Source organism: Cebus imitator, unplaced genomic scaffold (assembly GCF_001604975.1).
Source record: "Cebus imitator isolate Cc_AM_T3 unplaced genomic scaffold, Cebus_imitator-1.0 Scaffold22, whole genome shotgun sequence".
In the NCBI taxonomy this organism is placed as follows: domain Eukaryota; kingdom Metazoa; phylum Chordata; class Mammalia; order Primates; family Cebidae; genus Cebus; species Cebus imitator.
This window is the reverse complement of record NW_016107337.1, coordinates 9144709-9167208: the sequence shown is the minus strand read 5'-3', so window position 1 is coordinate 9167208 and position 22500 is coordinate 9144709. Positions and strand designations below refer to the sequence as shown.

Sequence of the window (22500 nt, the reverse complement as noted above, 5' to 3'; positions counted from 1 at the left end):
ACCTATTGATTTTTTTTTTTTAACCTAGCACCACTCTTGGCTAAATGTAAATTGTTACAGGGAGCAGAAGACAAAATCAGTGCCCAACCTTGTGAATGCATAATCTTTCATTTGGTGACAAACAAGGACGCTCCAAACATGATATTTGTTTCTTTGTTTTCCTGTGTGTGCTCAGTAGCACTGAGTAAACACAATCTCCCTTAGCATCCTTAGAAGTCTCTAAAAGTGAACTCTATTGTTATTTTGCATGACTGTTTTCCCACCTATTATTATTTCCCCCCTAAATGGGTGTGGTACAGATACAATAGCAAATATACTTTTATCTTTCCTCGGAACACTATGCAGATATAATGAATACATGTAAGTGATGAACACCATTTATTACAGAACTTGTCTTAACTTTTTCTAAATCCTAATTACTGATTAATTTATTTTCTGCAGTCTGTTCACTGGATTGTCTGATTGTCTTGGCTCATGTATAAATATAACACATTCATTATGATGATGAATAACTTGGTAACTTATTAAAAACTTCTTTTTGTCTAGAGGATATTAAAATACAGAAAACATTGCAAACCATTAGTCATTGTAACAAGCTCTAAATATTATTACAAAATCCATTTTGCAAGTGTTATCTATTGATTTATACTAGAAATCAGTGATAACTATACTATCAGGAGTCAACCAGTGATTATCATACCTGTGACTTTTCTAGCACTATTTAAAATTGTAACCACACAGGAAAAGAGCAGATTGTGGCTATTTAGATTAGGTGCAGGAATTATTTATTTGGATTGGTCTAGTACCATGTGTATGGGTTGTTTCTTGAAGTTCAAATTCTAGATAGATAGATGTACTGTGCATAAAATCCTAACGACTCACTGTGAGAATTTGTAACATTGTTCCTGTGATATTGACACTCTGTGGATCAATAATGAAAGCATTAGATTTGGGTTACGTTACAGAGTTTGAAGGGAGTGCAGGCCCTAATGTGAGATGGAAAGCTTCTAAGTTCACAGTATTGAAAATATAATATAAAGGATTAATTGTATTGTAATTCATAGGTTTTGCAGCAACAGTTGACAACTGTTCAATTGTCTACTTTTTTCTGTTGATACCTGACCTATTAAAACTTTTAGAATACCTAGGAGAGAAAAACAAACATTAAGTTTGTATAAATAATAGATTTAGACCCTGGGAGCTATATAGAATATTCATGAACTGTGTTTATATTCATGCAGTTTCTCTAACACTTTAAATTAACATGTTGTGAATAGAAAATATAAATGTATAAATTTTCTATGTTTTAATCTTTTGTGGAAACCTAAAGGAAGGTAGAGTGTTATTGTTTATCTTTTCAGGAAACATACTTGATATTGATTGATGATTATTTTAATATGTGTGTGTGTGTGTGTGTGTGTGTGTGTGTGTGTGTGTGTAAGTTTATCCATTCATTCCATAAGCAGGGATTGACCACCTCATTCTCTTCAGAGCAATTTGCTAGGTGCTACAGTTGCTCTTGAAGTTCCTTTTCATGGAGAGTTGGATGTTGTCTTTGAATTTATAACAACCAATTAAGATAAAAGCATGATTAGAAACAGGGCCTTAAAGCAGAGAGAGAGGTTTAGATCTCACAACCAAAAGGTGTACTCTTTCCAGAAAAATCTTATAAATCATATAAAAATGTACTCTTCTTTAGCTGCTTATCTCTTAAACACCCAAGTATCCTTGTTCAGCATAGTGTTTAAATATGGTCAGCAGACAAACTTACTTTGAACAAACTTACCTTGAATTAATAGAAGGTTGAAGATATAAATATTTGAGCTGTTGAAACTTGATTTTAGACAACTGAACTTTATTCTTTTGCATTATCTTTCAAGAAACATGTATTATTAACTGGAAAAATACTCCAAGTAGCGTTGTGTTGAGGATGCCACTTCTACACTGATTTCCGAAACTGTGTGAATCATAGAGGATTTTCAAGTGCAGTAATGAGGATATTAGCAAGCTTGGTTGGCTTGTGTTGGCAAAATAAAAGTGGTTCATAAGTAGCATTAATTGCTTTTAAATGAGAACCTGACAAATTTGCCTGAGCCTGGAAAAAAATGATGGCTAAAATATTAAAATTAGACTTAAAATAGTTTCAGAGTTAATGGCTAGACAGTAATCTCCTATATAAAATTCATTTTCATTAAGAGTTTAATTTACATCATTTTGTATCATGAATTATTTAAACATTAAGGAGAAGTGACAAGTAGCAGTTTAGCAGTTATAAGACAAATACAGAGCTGCGAGAAAACAGCTTGTCTTGTTATTGACAACATATTGATTCATAACACTGTGTGATGTGTCGTTTCAATTTGAATAGGCCACTTTACCTCTTGCATTGTTAAACTGAAGCAGCATTACCTAAAAGTGTGTCCTTATTCTAGGTTAAGGAGGTTAAAAGTTAAAGGTTAAGGTTAGCTTAAAAGCATCATCTGCCTAGCTGCTTGACTTGAAACTGATCAATTTAATGAAAATCTGTTTTACAGATGTCGTTTTAATGTATTTGGCAGGATTTAGGCAGCTTTAACATTAGACATATGCTAGTAAAAATTATTTCTTTATTTGACCAGAACAACACCTTTCCTTTTATGTTTAAGGTAGAAGGCTTGTGGGTTATGGTATTTTGGCAAAGAACCCAGAAGCAGAATGTGTTGATGATCTTTCCATATGGACTCAAAAAAAGAATACCTTTATGTCTATTGCTAACGATGACTGAAAAAACAAACAAAGCTATATTCATTTTTTGGCAGCATTATTTTCCTTAGAATTTTTTTTAAAAGCAATCATGTTACTGTTAAGAAAATCTTACTTGTTTCTTCAAGTGAGATTCTCTGAATTGCTAAGCACTATTAAATTTTGACTTTGCCTCCAGAAATTTTAATGATGAAACGGAATTGCTCTAGGAAAATAAAACAATAAAATGAAACTGAAGATTGCCCATAATCTTTACTTTTAATTTTTGAATGTGTATTTAAAGTGAAATTAACAAATACAAAATGTATACATAGCTACAATCAATCTTGCAAGATGAATGTGTGTGTGTGTGTGTGTGTGTGTGTGTGTGTGTGTGTGTGTGTGTATAAAACAGTGGTTTCTCAGCTAACCTGTTTATTAGATTTAATTATATTCTTCTAATTTCATGCCTTTCTATTCTTTACAAATATTAGTCAATTGATTAAATAATTGGTTCTCAATAAATATTTGTAGAATGAGTGATGGATTAATGAATAAACTAAGGAACAAGTTAAATAAATGTCTTTACTCCCAGTCTTTATTTTTAAAAAATGCACTGTAATTTTATCTACCCCTTAAATGATCTCAAAATTTTTCTTAAGAGTCTAGTAAAAAGATATAATGAAAACCACATAGCACTACAAATTTAAATTGAGGAAGAACAACTGAAACTGGCAATATTTTGTATTTACAGCTTAGTTTGTTCTTGGCTCAGTATGACCAAGACTTTTGTGGCCAGCTGATTGGTCTAACCATCATTCAGCGCAGGACATATAAATATTCTTGTTGCGTCTGTACTTCGGCCGCTCTTTTAGTATTATATTTATTTATAAGTGAAGTGTTCACACCTTCGCTTGTTCAAAGTCACAACCTTAATTATAGTACCTTTTTTTCCCCCTCTCTGCATCTGCTAGTAGTGAAGCAGAGTAGTCTGTCTGAATTCCATAATGCCTTTTTCATATTTGGATTTCAAATTGACTGAAAGCAGTGAACAAATTGCCTGTCTCCATGGTGAGCAAAGGAACACACTTGGGATTTAGACCTAGGTAACTTTTAGTGTAAGGTTTCCCCCATGGAGCATTTTTTGGGTTTTTCTCATTATCCATGTTGTGTATTAAAGAATCTTGGTTAAGAACAAAAATCAAGGTGTTGGGAGGCCCACAGAGAAGAATGCAAAGAGGCATATTGGGAAAAGTACGTGTAAAGGAAAAAAAAATGTAACAACTAGGTTCACCTACTTTTTGTGCTTTTTTTTTTTCTAGTAGAAAATAATAACCCGATCAATTTGGAATTAACAAAGAGTCACAGATATTCTCATTTCAATAGGCCTGAGTCCAACTTTGAAATTTAAAATCAAATATACCAGATAGGTACCATTTCAATTATCGAACTGCCATTGTCCCGGTGTGATGGTAAAGGAAGTCAGGAGATTGTGTGGTACACATTTACATAAAAGTAATTGTGTGGAAAGAAATTGGAATATGCGTGTGTATCTAAGAAACCAAAACAAGTTTTTCTTAATCTTATTCTAGTCATTTGTTAGATGAAGAAAGCTGTTTTCAGAGATAAACAAAAGTTATTCTTCTCTGTTGCTAAACATTAACCTGAATATGAAAATTTTTGCACTTTTGTATTAATTTCAGATTTATGTTCAAGATTGAAATGCAGTGTGAAATTTAATTCCAGTTGCAAGACTTGTTTTAAAAAAACTAATCACAATTCAAATTATTCTATTGTATTCTCATGTAAATAGACAGGGCAAAGATTGAAAAAAACAGTTTCTGTAGTAGAATAGTACATACTTGCATAATACTTATAACTAATAAATACACAGACTAAATAAAGAGGAGTTGGTTCGCTAATAGCAACTAATAAATCACTGGTGTTTTCAGATCAGATCTAATTGGCCAACCCTATCGACTACGTCTACTTCTGTTTTTAAGCTTGACTTTTGTTGAAGCACAGCTGTGTATTATGACATGGCCACTTCAGCACAAATACGGAATTTCTCACTGTGTGAATTTCTCACTGCGTGAAATTGTTATCAAATCCAGACAAAATTTAAAGAAAGCAAAGTGTCCTACTCTATTTTCTGTACGTCTCTTCTTCACCAATGCCACTGTCTCCCTACACATCAGGCATATATTGTTATGCTCCTTTCTGTTTTCCTGAAATCCTTACTATTTTACTCCACCTAGGTCTTCTCTTTTCTTCATGGAAACATCCCATGTTGAAAGATTACCTATCTAATTCCCCACAGAAAACTAGCATTCCTTTAATTAAGGGGAATGAAGCCTTTGTATAAAAGCAGAGTCATGCATTCAAAGGTGTAATTGACTTAGAAGTCTTCTTCAGCATGCATTTTTTAAAAAGGAATTACCTAATCTGGAGGAGTCTCTAATGTTTATGTGGCGTGGAGTGATTATGTCAGGATTGGGTTAAGGTAGGACAGTGCCCCTCCTTAAGAGCTTTCTTCATTTACTCCTGAAGACACACACAAACACACACACACCACCACCACCACAGCAGACCACACTTCAGAAACAGAGTCAACAATTTATCACTTGCAGTTATGTCAACTCACACTGTATGATTCATATTACATTTTTTTTTGTGTAGCTTGTGTTCATTCTATTTCATGTGAAGTGCAAGCATGATTCAATCAAAAGTGCTAAATTGCTCATTTGTCACCCACCCTGAGGTCATTCAGGTAATGCAGACAAAGGTGTCCTCTCATAATTAATGTGCTCTCCCCATGTGTTTCTGTGGCTTAAATGTAATAGTCCTTGTCATTGGAGCTTGTTGAAAATTGCTGAAATGTTCAAGTGGGTGCTGCTATGCCATGCCATAATGCAGTCAAAGTCATATGTTAACCAGGCCTCACACTGCTGAAAGGGTCTTGGCCCTGGGTGGAGTGAGGAGGAGCTGGCATGTGTATAATGACCGTGGTTCTGCTTCCAGAACATCTGGCCTTCCTGAGCTCTGCTGTAAATGTTTTACCAAGTTTGTCTTGAGTCTGAAGCTCTGCTCAGGCCAAGTTCAGTTAGATGTGGGGATTTGTTCATTATTCAAATCATTCAAGATTTAAAAGGTGTTTTCTTCCTGCCCCCCAAATTATTATTGTGTATATACGTACAATAATATATATAGTGTATTCCAAGAGAGCGTATAGGAGGGTTTGATTTGTTCAAAAAATGAAGGACAGGCATGGAGACACAGCCACCAATAACCATGAGGAAACACCTCCACAGATTCCATAACCTAGGAGGATGGAGATTGGTAATACAGGCACAAGCGCCACCATTCTGTCTGTAGAATACACAAACAATATCCCAGTTTTTACTTCTGGTAAATGTAGAAGCACTTATTGAACGCTTACTATGTGAACGGTTTTAAAGTGTCTGGTACGGTGGTTGTGTCCCATTAACATGATGGAATATAAGGCATCTTTCTACGTGCTGCTCAGAGACAAGAGTTTTCTAAGGTAATACTTCCTAACTCATTCTGCTCACCAATATTATGGGTTAGATTTGGTGATTAGATGTTGGGGACATTAAAGTTGTTGAGAGTTAAATCTATGAATCTAAGTCATCAAAGGTTTCCATGCTTTTTTCAGCAATGGTTAGCCAAAGGGCTGCATGTGAGTGGTCTTTTGAGTCATCAGTAGATGTAGTATAATGTTACTTCTATGTCTTGGCTTACTCTTATTGCCCTATTGCATAGCAAGACTTTATTGATCAGTTTTAGGTAAGGATTTTGGTGGGACCTTGAGGGCATAATAGAGCTTTTCTACTAGTTCAGACATATACATAGTTTTCAAGCATGAGGATGATGCTACTAATGCATCGCCTAGAATATGATGAAGAAAGCCACATAATAAAGAATGCAGATCGGGCGCGGTTGCTCATGCCTGTATTCCCAGCACTTTGAGAGGCAGAGGCGGGTGGATCACGAGGTCAGGAGTTCGAGACCAGCCTGGCCAGCTTGGTGAAACCCTGTCTCTACCAAAAATACAAAAATTAACTGGGCATGATGATGTGTGCCTGTAGTCCCAGCTACTCAGGAAACTGAGGCAGAATAATCACTTGAACCCAGTAGTCGGAGATTGCAGTGAGCTGAGATCCTGCCATTGCACTCCAGCCTGGGCAACAGAGCAAGAGTAGGTCTCAAAAAAAGAAAAAACAATGCAAAATGTGTCTAATTACAACTACAATCCATCCCATTAAATAACCAGAATGCAAATGTAGTATGACTCTTGGAAAACCTCTGTAAATTCAGTGTACAATAAGGTCAATGAGCGCCCTGCTTAAAGATACATTATTGTAATGACCAGTTAGAGTGTTATCAGAGATAATAACCGTTGTTGTGACCACATTTTATTTCACTTGGTTTTATATCATTTTATTAACATTTTACTTTTCTTTAAGGAAATTTTGTAATCTTGAGCTTACATGTATTAAATGTGCATATATAAATATAAAAGTGAATGGAGACCATATTCTTTTGATGTAGAATTTCCTACAGACTTTATTTCACTGGAAGTACTAGCATAAAATATACATGTCTCTCTCCTGTTGCTTAAGGAGTTGGTGGTCAGACTGTATTTGTCCATGAAGCAATTTTTAAGGAGTAGTGCAGAAGAAGGTTATGGTTGAAGAATTATTTGTTCCTTGTTATCTGCTAATAAAATGATTGAAATACAGGACTAAGTGTGGGAAGAAATTATCTATTGATAAATGCAACTATATCAATTAACTCCAGTTGGGAGGAAAGCTTTTAGGGCTTTAAAATAATGAGTTGTAGTCTGTGATTACGTGTCCTGTTACAAGAAGAGCCTCATTTATAGGTAGGGTTGGCAATTTACTGTCTATATATAATTTTTGGGATATTCAGAATAATTTTACAAAAAGAAAATCCCTCCTGATGCCAGATAATCTGTCAACAGTGAAACCATACTGTTAATTGACTTATTTATTTATTGCCTTTTACAATGGCATTGCTTTTTGGAGGAAACATATACTGACAACAATCATATAAGTTAAATTATTTATGTACATTACTTCACATACTTTTCCTAACAGCTATATACTATTATTACATTCTGACATATGAGAAAACAGAGTCAGAGAAAAATGTTTTGTTTGAGTCCTTATAGACAGTAAGACACTGAGCTGGAATTCTAACCTTGGCCTCTTTTCAGCTCCTGCCCCTACCCCACATTAATAAAGTTTTTTTTTAATTAAGAAAATTTCCATATTTGAGGATTGGAAGAACAGGTTATGGGAAAGGAAAAGAAAGGCTAGGGACCTCAGAAGCAAAATTCATAATTTTGTCTAGAGCTTAATCATTTTGTAGCCCCCTGTCTCTTCTTCAAGCCAGTAGGTTTTCTTAAAGGTATTGCAGATGCAATAAAAGCTGGCTGGTAGGTTTGTGCACATGAATCTACTATGAACTTAAACCCACTGGGTCACCTATGAACAAGAAGGAGAAACTGTTGGTTAAAACTGTTAGCTGCTGTATGTCCTGGGATGACAGAGATTTTTCACTTTAAAAGTCTTCCTTTTACTGGCATGTTTGGGTGTTTGGTATATTAAACAGAAAGCACTGATAGAATATTTATCACGTCTAGTGCCTGAGCTCTCAGTGCTTGCAAGTTAAGCACCTTTGGAAGCAGTATTAATTCATTCAGGTCACCAGGGTACCTCAGCAGTAATGTACTAAATGGTACCCTGCTGACCTGAAAGAGGGAATGTGCCTCCCTAAGCATTTAACTTACTAGGCCAGAACAACTAAAGCACAATCCACATACTGCCTAGAGCCTGAGTCTCTTTCTCCTTCTCCTGGTATCCTTACTACTACTGGAGGAAGCTGTATGCACTTACTACTTCTTAGGATTTAAAAAAGTCATCTTGTTTTTAATTATTATTATCTTACTTTTACGTGTTACCTTGATCCATTTAGTTACAAGACTCGAGGGATTTTTTTTTGCCATCATATGTTGCTAATGCACTCCTTTCCTCTCCTCTTCAAAATTTGCTAATGATTTCTATGTAAAGCCCAAAGTCTTGGTAGAACTACTTATGTTAACTGGAGTTAGAGATGTTTAGAGAAATCTTGCCTCCCTGAATGTGGCTACCTGATCCTGCAGTAAACCGTCAGTCACTGACATTGCTGCACTTGACCTCATCTATTAAGGAAAACTTTTACTGGAAAGTAAGAATAGTCTTAGCTAGGCATAGCATAATTGTTAACAGTATGGAAACTCCCAATATTTATGGCTGGTGTGTGTAAAGCATGCATGTAAGAATTTTTTTCTTTTCTTTTCTTTTTTTTTTTTTTTAGATAGGGTCTTGCTCTGTTGCATAGGCTGGAGTGCAGTGGCGTGATCACTGCTCACTGCAGCCTTGACCTCCTGGGCTCAGGCAGTTCCCCCATCTCAGACTCCCAGGTAGCTAAGATCACAGGCAGATGCCACCACCCTGGGCTAATTTTTGTGTTTTGTAGAAACGAGGTTTTGCCATGTTGCCCAGGCTGGTCTCTAACTCCTAGACTCAAGTGATCCGCCCCCCTCAGCCTCCCAAAGTGCTGGGATTACAGGCATGAGCCACTGCATCCAGCCTGTAAGGATATTTTGATAACTGTAATGTGCAGTATTTTAAAAAGACTTAAAATATCTCTAACTATTCGTTTGGCAGGCCTGGGAATAACACTAGCGTATATCCTTGGGGCCTAAAATCATTCATTGCTCAGTTGCAGAAAATCAGGTAGCCAGTATAATTGCCGACACCTCTGAAAGAGAATCAATTTACAAGACATCTCCTTTCAACTCAACATATATTCAGCACTTAACACTGAGTAACAGAGTAGGTGGCACCAGCGATGGAAAAGGAGGAAGATCATTCCCACTTTTTAAGCCAAATAGTATATTTTTGAAAAAGATTAATATGCTAAAATGGGAATTATATAAAGGCAGAAATTGCCTTTTAGAGTTTATTTTATTGTGTGAATATACATCACACAATAAAGGGAGAAAACGCTCTCTTGTTTACTATGCAAGTCCAAGTATCACTATTCTTTTAATAGAAACCCTGTGATATCTTTTGAGAAGTAATGTTTCTAAATGTAATTCTGGTTTATTATTTTTTGATTTATGATTTTTATTAGAAAATTAGGTAATTTTAAAAACCCACACATTTGGATGGAATAGGAGTACCAAATATTTCCATGATGAGTATTTGCTGAGAAGTTACTCCCCAAGTTTATAACTGAATTCCTTAAAAATAGATGCAAGGGGAATTTACAAATAACTTTGTTTCAGAAAAAAATAGTCTTGGCTCTCTTAATTCTGCAATTATTAGAAAAACTAAGATGAGATTTTTGAAGAGCTGTTTAATTTTTAGAGCATTAATTCATAACATAAAGATAGAGGTACTATTTTTAAGTCACAAAATGAGAAAATCTCTTCCTGATTATCCTATTGCTCAGTTTTCTCCATATTTCTGTTTTAAATGTCTGATATAATGTTTAGTTGCAAGTTCCTGTTACATGTACCAGGTCACTTTATTCCTTCCCATAGACTTATGACTACCTCTTTCATTACAGCAGCTTGCTAATTTGTTGGCAAATGATTGACACAGGAGTGCATTGAAATTGATCACACACACACACTTTTCCAAAAACTGAAAAATTTAGTTCTTTCAATGAATGTAGAACATGGATTTGTTCAGATTTCATGTGTTAAGTGATTAAAAAGGCCAAATGCAAGCACCTCAATGATATTTTCCATACATATCCAAGGACACCTATTATATTTTTTTCATCCAAACATTTTTAGGATTAACTGCGTCTGTGTGTGTGTGTGTGTGTGTGTGTGTGAGAGAGAGAGAGAGAGAGAGGAAAGAGAGAGAGAGGTGTGGGGAGAGAGAGATGAATGAGAATAGAATATATAAAAATGAATTAAAATTGATGAAGATTATGGTTAATCATTATTTTGTTTTAAAGTAGATCACAGAAATCTATTCCTGCACACTGTTAAGTGTTCTCAGTTCCTAGAGATAATAAGCCTTTGATGATGTTGTGCAAGACTCGTCAACAAGCACTGAAATCAGTTCTGTATGTACACATGACTAATCAAAGGATCAAGGAACAGGATATGATTTGCTAAAAGTGATAGTTTCTCCAAAAAGCAAATGGCCTTGCTAATTGTGGGAGCACATTAAGCCTTTTTTGTCCTACAAAAGGCAGGTCTTGCTCCCAACCTTGGAGTAGGTATTCTTTCGCAAAGGCTTTAGCACTAAGTATATTCTTAAAAATATTTTTAAAAGTAAAGTTTTTCTGAAATTACTGTCTACCTACTTAACACTCTGTTCTTTTATTTGGTCTTAAAAACATCATAGATACCACAAGATTCTTAGACTTGGAGACATCCATGAAATTCAGGGTATTAGGTAACCCAAACAAGTATCTTCTTAAACTGATCAACTGTCAGATGAGATGTCCATAGTGGGAAAATGATGAAATAAGACAGCAACCTCAATACTGAAGTATGCAGTTATATAGGAAAATGTGACTAGAAGATTTAAGAAAGCAGTTCTGTATTAGAAAGGGAAAGGACTAAAGTGATATACTACAAAATCTACCATGTTGACAGTGCAATGACTTGTGAGACCATTGTCTTCTGCTTTGCTGCTTCATTTTTTTGCTTGCAACTACTCTATTGAGATATAATTCATATACCACTTAATCCATTTAAAGGATACAATTCAATAATTTTAATAATTTTTACAGAATTAAGCAGCCATCACCACAACTGATTTTAGAATATTTTCATCATCCCCAGAAGAAATCCTGTACCATTTTAGCTTCCCATCCTTATCTGCAGTCCTCCCTCCTACGGTCCTAGGCAATCACTAATTGCTTTCTGCTTCTATAGATTTGCCTGTTCTGGACATTTCATATAGATGGAATCACAGTATATGGGGTCGTTTGTGACTAGCTTCTTTCACTTAGCATAATGTTTTTAAGGTTCATCTGTGCAGTAGCATGTATAGCACTTTGTCCATTGCATGGGTATAGTACATTTTATTTATTCCGCATCAACTGTTGGACGTTAGGGTTGTTTTCACTTGTTGTCTATTATAGAAAGTGATGCTATGAATATTCATATACAAGATTTTGTTGACTTTCCTAAACTCCTTGCTATGATTGCACCTAAACTGAATGTCTTGGCCAACATCCTAACCACAAGGTGTTATTTAATTCATGCTTGTAGGATATAATTAATAATCAATAGATACTTTCATGCACTTATAAAACTCACAAAACTTACCCCAACCCAAATAAAATAATCCCTGCACCCCCAAAACAAGAAGCTACACTCAAAGACTAAACCAAATCCGTATTTTTGAGGTAACTATCCTAATAAGACGTATGCTTTCTTTTCTCTGGGTATATGCCTACCAGTAAAACAGCTGGATTGATAGTAATATTAACTGGATCCTCATTACAGCAGTCTGTTGTTAATTTTTGCCTTGTTTGTTCCTTCTCCCCTTTCCTTTAAAGAATACTTCCAATTTGTATCATTCTCTCAATGTCTCTTATCCATCTTCTGCTCTTCTCTGGCTAACTAGCTCAGTAAGAAAATTGATACTAGCATATATTGAGCACTTATTTGGTGTCAAAATAATATCCCAAGTTATTTAAATATATCAAGTCATTTAATTCTCACAGCAACCCTATTAGATTAGGTACTGTTGTTATGCCCACTTTTTAAGATGAGGAAACTGAGGCAATGAAATCTTAATGTATATTAGATCACCACATAGCTAGTAGTAACAGTGATAAGGAGTCAGGGCTTAAACTCAGACAGTCTGGTTCCAGCACCCACGTTGTTAAATAAGACAATTTATTACAGTGAAGATGCCGCCTCATGCAGGGATACCTGGAAGGGAAGGCCCTGTTTGTGGCAGAAGCAGATGGGAATACAGGTGCAACTGTAGTAGTTGATCTTTGAGGAGGACATGTATCCTCTGAGGCAGGAAGAAAAGAATGAATAATGAGAAGAGTAAAGATTTACAGTCTTTGAGGGAGAAGAAGTGAGGGCTGACAAATTAGAAAAATCACTCGTAACAATATGTAGGCTTTAGTTCGTCATAAAGTCTGAATGTGAATCATTTATTTGATTCATACTATGGTTCTTTGAAAAATATCTACAGACTGCATTTGCCATATTTGTAGGAATGAAAAAATTGGTACATTTATTACAGCTTAAATCTACTGAAGTATATTTTGTTTGATGTTCCAGTAATACAGAGAGGCTTATTTACCCTCATTGATTAAAAATGCTCTGTTCTGGGCACCAAGGCAAATGAGACAGACACAAAGGGAAAAACTGATGAGCTTCTTCCTGTCCTCAAGAAGCTCACGAGTTTTAAGAGACAAATACCTTATGCATTTTCTCTGTGCTTTATTTTTTTTTTATGAGTTGTCCCTGTTCACAGCCTTTCTGAATTCCCGAAATTTGTAAGGACATTTTTAGTGCTTTATATAACACACTTTAGTAGTATTTAATCCTATGTATCATTTAGAGAATTAATATTTAGACTTCTGATATTTGGGGGGACAAATAGATTTCTGCTTTGTGGAACATTGACAAACAGTGACTCTGTTTCCCTACCAGTAAAGATGTCACAATGTTGAGAAATAATGTACAGTAACAGTACAATTAAAGTTTCCTCTCTTTCTTACCCCCACCTCTCCACCTATGTGATGTTTGTGACTGTATGTATGATTTTTATATTTTCATAATACTAAGTGTATGGACGAACTGAAATATTGCTTGGTACTTTTCTTGCTAACTGATAGGATTTTTTTCTTTGTATGGGTATAAAAGTATGAATATGCCTCTTTCTCATATCTGGTGTAATAATCAATGTTAGAAAGTCTTACTATTTTGTCTATAGCCATTTCAGGCCCAATCCTATTTGTTTCAAACAGTTACTAATGTTTCCTGAAGTTTTCAGTTTCTGGAGATCTTCATGTGGTTCACTGACATGGTTATGATGAGATCAGGCAAGGGCTGCCAATATTCCTATTGTCAGAGCATTATCATTGCATAATTTCTTCTTTTTGTTTTACCATTAAAATGAGTTAAAGGAAAATTATGCAAGAAAACATGATAAGCTCCTCTACTATATCATATGCTAAAAGATTCTCTGCATCAGCTTTCTTGAGTCTGAAACACAGTAAAACTGAAAGATTGACTGCCTAGTTCAGTATTTATATGTATGAACACTTGATGAGCTTAATAAGCTTTAATGACATGGATATCAATTTTTGATATCCTCCCATTATTAATATACTGGAGATAGAACATGGTGGGAGGGTATAGGGGAATGTTTCAGAGAAAGAGAGTGAAAATATGCACAAATACCTGCCTATATCTCTCTATAACTCAAGAGAAGTTTAAAAGAAGGTTAGGCATTTTGTGTCTTAAGATGTCCAACTGACTTTCTCACTCTTTATGTGTGTGTGTGTGTGTGTTTTGCAATCATTTCTGTACCTTAGTTAATATATTAGTAAATGGAGATAAAAACACTCCACTGAATTCTGTAGCTTTTAATTGAGGAACAAAAATAGCTTTGAAAAAAAGTATTCTGAGATGAAAGCTTTTCTTATGTGTGGAAAATATTACTCATGTCTTGTCAGTATATTCACTCTATTGGTGCTGCGTTTTGTACTTGGAGATATCTTCTGCTTTTTTATTATTGGTAAGGCACTTTATTTTTAAATTTCTGTAAGTGTACTTGGTTACACTATTATATCTAGGGCTTGTCATTCCTGAAAAGCCATTCTTCACTTTATCTCCCCAATTGGCCTTCAACTGAAATTTGCTTTGAAGAGGAATGTAGCCATACTCATCTGCTTGAAACAGGGTGAATATAGCTCACAGAAAATAAGTATTTGTGTATCCTTTTATGCTTTAACTTCAATATACATTCTTTCTTAAAAGTTTACCCACAGAAAAGAAACTGTGTATTACACTTTTAAATAGCAGTTTTCAAGTCAGCCAAGTGTGAATTTGCAAATGAGCAGTAATAAGTGACACTCGAAGCTGAAAAACGAATGTGTAAAGTTTCTGTATCTGAGGTTACTTTCCTTTTGCCTTTGGGATTATACAACGATTTTTTCATCTGTAAAATGGGTTTTGAGTTACCATTAGAATTAGAAGATTAGCATTAACTGAATGCTTTTTGAGATCTAGTCCAAACTTCATCACTTCTGCGGTTCTCAGAGCTGAATTTATGCTGAGCTTGAACACATATCTCATCTTAAATTACTGATATAGTTACATAGGTCAGATTGCTCGTTTTTCATTGTTTTGTTTAATCCATGAAAATACATTTGTTTTTCTTATAAACAGGAAGCAGAGTAAAAATTATATAGAGAAATAACTGAATCTCTTAATTCTCTTGCTTTTTTTTCTTATTTGATTACTCATTTCATGTTTTCATTCATTGAGAACCCACTTTCTCAGGCTCTATGCTAGGAAATAAGGATATGGTGTCAAGCAAGATGAACGCAGGCTTTGCTCTGGGGGAGTTTGTGATTTAGTGGAAGAGACAGTAAAGCATTAAATATATAATCACTTATTAAACAAGGAAATGGTTACTTACTGTAGACAGATAATATGATCAGTACTTTTGATTTGGAACATTTGTGTCATCAGTACCTTGTGATTTGTATACATGGAACTCTTCCTCTAGTCTTGGGGGAAAGTGAAGAGTTTGAATGGGACCATGTAATGAAGAGTTAGAAAGGCTGGCCGGGCTGAAATGAATGGACTTTTCTCGATATTGGCTATCAAGTATAGAAAACAAAATCCAAAAAACATTAACCACTGAGGTTTTTATCAGAAAGGAAGAACTTTTCAAACATTCTGGAGTCATGCAATGATTATGTGAAAAGGCATTCTAGAAATGGCTGTATATCCAGTTGATAAATCTGTACAGAATATAATAGCAAAGGTTGAAGGAGATTAACGTGTTGTAACTTTTAAAACATCCTGTCACGCCTGTAATCCCAGCACTTTGGGAGGCCGAGGCGGGTGGATCACGAGGTCAAGAGATTGAGACCATCCTGGTCAACATAGTGAAACCCTGTCTCTACTAAAAATACAAAAATCAGCTGGGCATGGTGGCGCATGCCTGTAATCCCAGCTACTCAGGAGGCTGAGGCAGGAGAATTGCCTGAACCCAGGAGGCGGAGGTTGCAGTGAGCCGAGGTCACGCCATTGCACTCCAGCCTGGGCAACAAGAGCGAAACTCCGTCTCAAAAAAAAAATAAATAAATAAAATAATCCTTATTCCAAGGTCATGATAGTGATAATCAGTCAAATTGGGGGATCACTGGAATAGAAAACTTTGAAGGTTGCTTGTAGATCTAAAGGATCCAAGAGAAGAGGGTGAACATGATGATTATACTAACCTTAGCTCCATCGGCATCTGTTCCTCTCATCTTCAGAAGAGAGAAACTGCTCTTCTCTGTGAATCCTCTCCTATGACAGGCTAGGATTTTTTTAGGGTCTGCCGATGCTGCATACTCTTTCCAAGTAAGTCATTGATGGAATCACCCTCTGTCTTTCACATTGTTTTGCCTCTTAGTACAAGAGTCTGACACGTTTTGATATACAAAAATCTCATTGCAGTAGGAAAAATGGCAAGCCTTTTCACAGAAACCCTTTCTGTACAAAAGAGACATTCTTTTACTGAAGGTCTGGCACTTTAGTGAACTGTGGGGCCAAGACACCATATTTTGAGTCCAGAAGTTGGTTTAAAAATCCCAAGGCCTCTGGATAGAATTTTGGTAATTCTTTTACCAAAGAATTACCTTAGCTCCATCGGCATCTGTTCTATATAATATCTTTTTGGTAAATTTTTGGAATCATGCTTTGCCTCACCATGGTTGCAGAAACCCACTTCCTTTGTACATGAGGATATCCCCGGGCAGCAGATATATAGTCTGTTTTCTGAACAGGAATCTTATAGGTCTCAGGAGAGCCAACTTTCACAGGCCCACTGGGTTATATGCTCATTTGTAACTCACTGCAACAATTCTTCAGTTTTTCATTTTCTTGCTCTTCTAGGAAGGCAGATTCTGAGGTTTGTTTTGGGAGTTTCTCTTCATAGCAGCATATATTTTCTCTGTCTCTTTGGATATGGATATAAATGTGTTTATACAGGCATATGGGGGGTGTGTATGTGTAGATATTGATATGTGTATATATTGTATGCATAGCTCTTTATCCTGTGTATGAAAGGGAACTCTATTGTATGTTCTATAATTTGACAATTTTCTTTAAATGATAACCCCCACTTTTCTCCCAAATATAATATCCAACACAGATGCATTGGCAGCTATCTTGACAACCAGTGCTAAAAACAAGCAAAGAAGTATGGTACCCAATATCATGATAAACATGATGTACATTGTCATAGTACTTGACTCTGGAAAAGTTACTGTATTTACTTATAAGTTAAAAATTTAATCTTTGTCCATTTCATAAAGAACTACAACTTCTGCAGATCAACTTGAAATAGCCTATCAGTTCTGTGCTGGCCACAAGATCTATGTTTTAAAATATGAATCTACAATGAAATGCTTGTGCCAAACTATATCTGAGTTCCATTGGCAATATAGCTTATGTTTCACAAAAGACATGAACAAATCAAGACCCTTCCCCACAGAGTGAAAAACTTAGATTAATGAAAGAGGTGAGTTACTTGGTTTTTAAAAAATCAAACCAATTATTTCAAGACGTTGCCAAAAATTTGATAGGTTTGATTGCTTACTGATCATTACCAGTTGATATATATATAGATCAGTGAAGGGCAGAAGGCATTCTTACACTGCCTTTCTATTTTAAGATAATGATCAATGAGCAAACGTCAGTGCACTATAAACCTTTTGACCTTTGTGCTTAACTAAAACACAAAATACAATATAATATGTTTGTGTGACCTAAAACATTTTGCACTGCTATGACAAACATGTGATCCTCCTGTGCCAGACAATTGCAGGGACACTTCACAGTCATAATCTGTTAATAGCAGTTAGCAGTGTCACAAATTAAAGCATTAATAGATCTGTGTTGCTTGAGGAAGTAACTGTTATAAAATATTGGGAGCTTAAGAGAGTGGGGTAGTTTATTGTAACCTAATTCTACGTACCCTGTAAAGTCTTCATGTCAGTGGTGTGAAGGCCTTGAGTGTACCTTCACAAAGAGCCCAAATAAATAGTTTAATATGCAAAAAAATCTCATTAAGATACATTAGTCCTAATACATTTTTAAAGAAGATATTTTTTGGAAATTTGCAGACACCAAAAATCAAAACAACCTATGTTTTCTTCAAAGAAAATGATTTTATTGCTTTGTTAAAATGTAACATTTGTAATGCAGACTGCAAGTTCTTCCCAGGAACTGAATATGTTTGTTTCATTATTTGTATTGTTTTGGACCTGTCCTTAAGGAGAAAGTTAATGATGATTTTCAAACTACATTTTTTATTGGAAATATTTGATATTCTTTTGTCAGAGATTTTGGCCAAATCATAATGGACGCATAACCATCTTATCAAGAGGAATATGGAAATGATGTTATAAATTATGGAAGGAATATTAGATTAAATATCTGTTTTCATTTCAGTAGCAGTTTAAGATAGTAATACATTTATTACTGTTACACATTTTGTATTTGCTGGGGCATTTAAGTGATTTTTTTATATTTCCCTTTTTTAGCCCATATTATGAATATATTCTAAGAGAAATAAGGAATAGCAATTATAGAGAATGAGAGCCCATGGTTAAAATTATATGCACATTGAAATACAATGAGAGTATTAAAAGTATTCTATCCCATTTGTAAAATATCTTCCTTGACTATGAAAAGGCAATATTTTTCCAATTATATCTGCTTTAGCCTGCAAATAGATTACCTTATAAAAAAACTGTCATAAAGCAGAGTCCAAAAATAATTTGAAAGTGTAAGGACAGATAAGTTGAGCCTATAAAGGCCCTGAGCAAATTTCACTCAACAGCATTCAGAGAACAGAAAAAAAGAAGTTTATCTTAATTCCTGCGCCGGTCCAGATGAACATTTTAATGCTTAGTGTCATGATGCTTCTGATTGACAGGAAGTGCATAATTTCTAGCTCATTTCTCTAGTGTCTGGAAGATTACATTTTGACTGTCCCCAATATTAATAACCATATTTGATCTTAGGCCTGTCCAAGGTCAAGCTGACTGGCCAGGTCAGCCTGTTTGTCTGTGTGCATGAACTGTGACATCTACTCAGAGTGACAGGTAGGGGATGAGTGTAGTGAGACAAGGGTGTTAACCTTCAGATCACCAAAAGGAGCCTCTTACTGCTGGAAACAAAGAGCTCTTGGGGCTGCAGCCACCTTTTTTTTTCCCCCCGTCCTTTTCACCGTTCATAATATTTTCATATAAGATGATGATGCACTGTCGAAGGAATGCATTTAAGAAGAGGTAAATTATTTGTCATCTCAATAAAAACATAATAATACAGATTTGCATTATCGCTCAGAACTTTTATCCAGATTTAACAGTATTTCATGTGGATTGGTTTTGTATGGCTGCTCCTTTCCTTAGGTAAGTGACTCAGTCGCTGTCCTGGAGTGTGGTATCCTTATTCCTAAAATCCTCCCAGTTTTGCAAGCAAATTGGTAGAGAAGCTCTAGAGCCTGCAGGAATACATATTTCAGAAACCAGCTAAAACAACTTTTGGAACTTCACAATTCATAGCATTCTACCATAAAACATACCAAAGAAATTCATTTAAAAAAAAAATCTTGCCTCTTTCTGGGTAGAAATTCCTAAGAAGCTATTTGGTTCCTAATTGATTTTCTACGTCAGTTGTTCATTGAATAGATAAGTAGTGCCTGTGATATTTGATTACAGAGCAAGGCACCCATTTAACCTTCTGTTCTTTCCTGGCCAGGATTTCAAATACAATAGAACGTTCCTCCCTGAGGCTCAGCAGGATTAGACAGCTAGCAGTAATCCCTGATAGCTGAAATAGACCTGATAGAACTTCACCTCACTTGTTTAGGATTATGCTCATGAATTTCATCTCACTCAGCAGCATTAACCCTTTGGGGGACTTGAGCTAGAATACTCTTATCAGTAAAAGCAACAAATAAGCAGAAACTTATTACATTCTAAGTAGTTATAGTTTATATGCATATATATATATATACACACACACACATATATGTATATATATGTATGTATGTATATATGCACATATATATATGTATATATACACATATATATATTGACCAGTACATAAAAATAATTTTGAAATCAGAACAGATGTGTGTGGTCCAAGTTGTTTCTGTGAAATTTTGCATCTTAAATATATATCTGTCTCAAGATTTATATTATCATCTTAAATAAAATTTTATTTAAGAAACTTTATGAAAGTTCTGGTTTGTGTAATAGCTTTCCCATCCTGGTCACGGTTAAATCATGTTGTAGAGGTGGAGGATAAATGACTTCATATAAAGTAGGCCCTTGATATTATAGGTTAACTGGAACCAAGGCAAGTATGAAAATCCCCAAACCTCATTTTAGCCACTGGTTTCCAATTGCTTCCTTTTCCTTTCATTAGAGCAAATTCCATAGGTTTGAGTTTAATTTTCTCTTTCCCCTCTGGGGGATATGAAAATGAGCTAAGAAATGGCCAAGAGGCAGGAAATCGGTGAGTGAAAAAGAACTAGTAAAAGGTATAGTTAATCCACAAATTGGAAAGTCTGCCCCATGTTAATGAAGAGATGAAAGGAAGACCATACACCCTTTCAATGCAGGTGGAAGAACCAGCCTTTATCATGGTTTTTAATAATTTAAACATTGAAATCTGTGCCTGACACTATTAGGCCATCAAAATGAGGTCCTTGCAAAGTCACAGGTTTGAAATAGGTTATTAGTGACATCTAACACAGTCTGGGAGAGCAACCCCCAATCGTTAGGGAAGTGATTACCCTGAATCATCAAGGTCTTTTTGTGTTGACTCTTTAAATATTCATCTTAACAACTAGTTCTATTAATTATTGAAATAAGTGATTTTGGTTCTGATGATCAGAAGATTTCCCACCATGTTCATAGGTTTTAGGAAAATGTAAGTTTTATTTGAGAGAATTGACCTCCAAATAATCTCATGATGATGAATATCACCTCATTGCTTATGTTAATACTTCAAGGTCAAATATAATTTAATGCTAAAGCATTGGTACATCAACCTTCTTTCTGAAATTGTTCTTGTTAGTGGTTCTTAAAGGGTTTGATCGAGCAAGAATTTGTTTAATTAAAAATCTTTTAGTAGGACACATACAATCACAATAAAAAGATAATTAATGCAGAAATTTTGGAAGCATTTTCTGTTCATTTCCACATTCCCTGTCCTAGTGATTTACTATGATTGTAATGATAGCCAGCATCAACGAGACGAGAAGAGAAATACAGTGTGTACCTTCTGCTTGGAAGCTTAGTTGTTAGTAAGAACTTAAATCTGTGAGTAAATTGATGGGATTAAGGCTGAAACAATGGTCCTGCTCAAATAATATTTTGCTTTTATTTGGTTGGGAATGAAGAGGAGCTTGTGATGTGGGGAGCTGTGACTCGAAATTATTCTGCTAAATTGTTAATTAACAAGCCTCCTTTTATCTCACTTTTTATACAAAATATCTAATTTTCATGGTTTTAGAGAGCAAAGATGATTTCTGTTGTTCAATTTAGGTGACATATTATTCCAATTAATTGGAAAAGTACTCTCATGGGATAGATGGCTTGAGAATGGGGCCTCTCAGACTCTGCCTCTTACAGTGGTCCTGGGATTTGCCCTTTTCTCCTGACATAATTTTACATATGCTGGTGCTGAGATTCTAGCTCTTTGTTGTATGTTATAAAATTCTATTGCATCAGCATGAACAAAACAGAAATATCATAGATGTGAACCTTTCACCCCAAAAGACATATAACAGATTGGAAAGCTCCAGACCAGGGTAACAGGAATGTTTGCAGCCAGCCTGTATGGGTTTACAGATGACTAAAAGCTGGTATTAATAAATCTCAAAAGGAGAAGAATAGGAGCAGAATTTGCTGAAGTCTATGAAATAATAAAGGGACGTGAAGTTAGGCCACGTGAATCTTTGTACTGTGTGTCAGAAAGAACTGGAGATCCTTCTGTGTAACTGGGAGAAAACAATTTTCAAAGCAACAAAGGAGAACTTGGTGTTTGTTTGTTTGTGTTTCTATTTGTTAATAAATATTAATTTACCTCTGGAACAACTGAATTAGAAGATTCTGGAAAAAGTAATTCATCCTGGAATTATAGGGACAAAGGAGGCCTTGAGAAGTCTCCTTCCTGGCAGACAGGCAATATTAAAACCATTCCCCAAAGAAGACCATCTGTATTATTTTTAAAAAGAAGGAACCGGTTTAGTTGTGGCCAATGGAATGCTTTGTGACCACATGAACAAAGAGATAATGACTGAAGAGTTTTAAACTCTAAAGAAAATGTATTCATTCTGCAAAGTTGGTTCATATAATATGCTGTTAAAAAATTCATGTCTTTATTAAGAGTTTTTATTCAACAGTATACTTTTAAAACTACTTACAGGCTAAGCATGGTGGCTCACACCT

At 35.2% G+C, this 22500-nt stretch overlaps 1 protein-coding gene across 3 annotated transcripts in view; it reads left to right on the top strand.

Annotated features, from left to right (window-relative positions):
* ZFHX4 (zinc finger homeobox 4) overlaps window positions 1–22500 on the top strand; it is a 187406-nt gene that overhangs the window by 27173 nt on the left and 137733 nt on the right. The window lies entirely within an intron of this gene.